The sequence below is a fragment of the Mustela putorius genome, unplaced genomic scaffold, assembly GCF_011764305.1.
Source record: "Mustela putorius furo isolate JIRA1106 unplaced genomic scaffold, ASM1176430v1.1 tig00537350_pilon_pilon_pilon, whole genome shotgun sequence".
NCBI classification, from domain to species: domain Eukaryota; kingdom Metazoa; phylum Chordata; class Mammalia; order Carnivora; family Mustelidae; genus Mustela; species Mustela putorius.
In genome coordinates, this window is record NW_025422471.1 from 4,246,006 (window position 1) to 4,249,929 (window position 3,924).

The following is a 3,924-nucleotide window of genomic DNA, read 5'->3' on the forward strand; positions in this document are numbered from 1 at the left end:
GGCCTGCTTATTTGCATTCATCAACCATCCATCCCAGTAATTCCTAGTTCCTGTTCCCACTGGTCGATGTGATGTAGACATCTTTCATTTGGATGGATATTGTTGGAGAAGGCGTGATGGTTGTGAATCTTTAATCATTGATTCATAGTATCTAGGTCTTCTAGTGTAGTGGAAGGGAGAAACCAAGAGGAAGTTTTTGGGTGTTATCACGTCATTCAAACAAAGTGCTTACTGCAGCAGGTTCAGGTTGTTACCCAAATTCATCTTTTTCTTGTGTTATCATTCCTTTTCTGTCATCTGATGCAGGGGTCTGCTGCATATTTATCCTTCTCCCCACAGGCTCACATTAGAAGCAGGCAGGCGTATTTTTGCATTATTTACTTATAACATCTGCTTCGTGGAAACAGAGAGTAATTCCTGTTGACTCAACTATTTTATCTTGCTTAGTGAGATAAAGTTCAGTAACACCCAAAGCTAAAACATTTTTGTGGTCAGCAGTTACTGACTGGTAGAAAGTTATTACTTTTATGTACTTATCACAGTACTTTCAGCTCATGAACCGCTGACATTTGTTTTTCTTATCCCCAGTTAAGAAAATCACACACAAACCTCTAAGAACTCTGCTTGGTATGGTAAGTAAAGTTGAGATTTAATTTCTGGAGGCTGGAGAATGCCTCTTTATCCAGCACATGATGCTCTTTACTGATGTATTAGAAACTTTGTATACTCTTACTAATAATGAGGTGCTAGTTTTTACTTATTAATTAATTAATTAATTATGGAACGCTTCATGAGTTTGCATGTCCTCTTTGCGCCAGGGCCATGCTAATCTCTGTATCATTCCAATTTTAGCATATGTGCTGCCAAAGAAAGCACAGATGTTAATTTTTATACTGGTTTCAGTCTTTACTTTTTTATATGTAAATGTATTTCATTTTTGTCTCATCTACTATTACTTATTGTTAATTATATTTTATTGATCCCTACTAAGCACTGTAAATTATTTTTTAAATATGGTATTTTATAAGTAAATAAATGTCTAACAGTGACTTCTCATATGCTACTCTTTTTGAAGTCTCACCTTATCCCAATTTTTTCCTCTGATGGCAATTTTAAATGGCACAAAGAATCTGATGGATGTCTCTGATACTTACATAAAAAATCATGCACAAGATGATGTTTTTCTTAGACTATGATTGTCAGAGCTATGTGATCCCTGAAACTGAAATAGGCTGTGGCATTTTGGGGATAACTGATTGGACAAATAATGAAAGCAAGAGATAATACTACCAAGAATCCTCAGGTAAATTAACCCATGGGACATGAAATCCTCCTAGTCATAAATCACATAATGGTTTTTTGTTCATGTGAGAATTGGTAGGGAACACTAATACATTTAGACAATTGATTCTAAACAATGCATGCTGAAGGCCACTGCAAAGGCCATGTGCGTTTTGTATGTAGGAAGAATGAATAATGCCTTTTTTTTGGTGAGGACTTTTTTTTTCTCAGTGTTCCAAGATTCATTGTTTATGCACCACACCCAGTGCTCCAAGTACTACATGCCCTCCATAATACCCACCACCAGGCTAACCCATCCCTCCACCCCCTCCCTTCCAAAACCCTCAGTTTGTTTCTCAGAGTCCATAGTCTCTCATGCTTTGGCTCCTCCTCCGATTTACCCCAATTTACTTTTCCTTTCCTTCTCCTAATGTCCTCCTTGTTATTCCTTATGCTCCACAAATAAGTGAAACCATATGATAATTGACTTTCTTTGCTTGACTTATTTCACTCAGCATAATCTCCTCCAGTCCTGTCCATGTTGATACAAAAGTTGGGTATTTATCCTTTCTGATGGAGGTGTAATAAGAATGAATAATGTTTTTAAGAACCATACATTTCTTTAGCAGTTCAGATGTCTGCTTACAAGATTTCAAGATTTAATTGGAACTCTTCTAGTATAAGACTAAGTTAATTTTAACTTAAAAATTTCTGCATTAGAGAAGATATATACCTAATTCGAGCAAATCATACAGTAGTTTTAGAGTAAGGGTAAGACATCATCACATGGTGAACTGGCAAACATGAGCAACACATAGATGTTTAGTCTTTTTTCCTAAACTCCTTTCTTGTATTTCCTTTCCTGTATCCTAGACACTCCCAGTCTCTTTATTCAACAAGTATGTTCTAGAATGTGGGGATTGAAGCTTAGAATTTGGGAGAGGAAAAGCAATGATCACAAGAAAAAGTAGCAAATCCCTTCAGAGAGTATGAGTCTTTTCTAGGTTGCCATCCATACATGAATAACTGATAAAGAATTTATATGTAAATTTGGCAGTATCTGAAAGGTATTGACCCCACATATAATGTAAACTTTTCCTTTCATTCTGTCTTTTAGGGACCAATAATATTTAATGAGAGATTAGCAAAGCATGCTCATTCTTATTTTAGTCTTTGGGGATATGTGATTATATATATATGTGTATATATATATATATATCATATACATATGATATATATCATATTCTCATTTTAGTATAGAAATCCAGTTATTGCTTCTACAAGATGTTTTGCCGTTCATGTTGCTATTATATACCATGGCCCTAAAGCTTGTATATGAGAGATTTAGAACAAATATTCTATTACAAAAAAAGTTATTATTTCCTGACTTTCTCAAATGAAAAGTGTCCCCTCCCCACCAACTTCCAGAGAAGTTTTCAGATTATTTCTTTTCCCTGGATATCAGAAGATAATGGGAAAAACCCCCGGTACTAAAACATTAGTCTTAAAAAGTTCTGCTCTAAGCACATGATTAAGTGCTATAATACAGTTTTAACTTATTACACTTAGGTTCTTTTTTTTAATTTCAGATTTATTGACTATTTTTAATTTTTATTTTATTTTATTTTATTTTAAAATTTTATTTATTTATTTGACAGAGAGACAGACCACAAGTAGGCAGAGAGGCAGGCAGAGAGAGAGAGGGAAGCAGGCTCCCCGCTGAGCAGAGCGCCCGATGTGGGACTCGATCCCAGGACCCTGGAATCACAACTCAAGCCAAAGGCAGAGGCTTTAACCCACTGAGCCACCCAGGAGCCCTATTGACTATTTTTTAAATAACATTATTGAATTATATATTACAAATCATAAAATGCACCCATTTTAAGTGTTTGATCTGATCATTTGTAGTAAATTTTAAAAAAGTTGTGGAGCCATCAGCACATTCTAGTCTTAGAATCTGTCCATAAACCCAGATAGATTCCTGTGCTCATTTTCAGTGAATCCTCATTCTCACTTGTCATCAATTCCCATTGGTCATCTCTAGGTGACCACTAATCTGCACATGTCTTTAAAGATTTTTCCTTCTGGACCATTCATATATATGGAGTCCTATACTATTTAGTCTTGCATCTGAGTTCTTTAGCTTAGCATAATGTTTCTGAGGTTCATCCATGTTGCAGAATCATGTATCAGCAGTTTATTCCTTTTTATTGCAGGATAGTGTTCCATTGTATGGATATACCACTGTTTTTTAAGAAATTTAAGAGATTTTTAAGAAATTTATCAGTTATAGGCATTTGGACACTGTGGATACTATTGCTGTTAACATTCATATACAAATTCTTTTGTGGACATATATTTCTATTTATTTTGGGTAAGTGCCTAGGAGTGGAACTGCCAAATCATATGATAAATTTATTCTTAACTTTTTAAGAAACTGCAAGAGGTTTTCCAAAGTCACTGTACTATTTTCCATTATTATTAACCATGTACAAAGATTCTAGTTTTCTACATTCTTACCAACACTTATTATTATGTCTTTTGATTATAGCCATTCTAGCAGTTATGAAATCCCTCACTGTAGTTTGAATTTACATGTCATTGAACATGTGTTTATTAGACATTCATAAATTTTTTTAAAAT

At 34.6% G+C, this 3,924-nt stretch overlaps 1 non-coding gene across 1 annotated transcript; it reads right to left on the minus strand.

The window, feature by feature from the left end:
* Positions 1–772: 772 nt before the first annotated feature.
* LOC123390467 lies at positions 773–876 on the minus strand. The gene has a single exon (XR_006605056.1). It is a non-coding gene; the product is annotated as a U6 spliceosomal RNA (small nuclear RNA).
* Between the last annotated feature and the right edge of the window lie 3,048 nt (positions 877–3,924).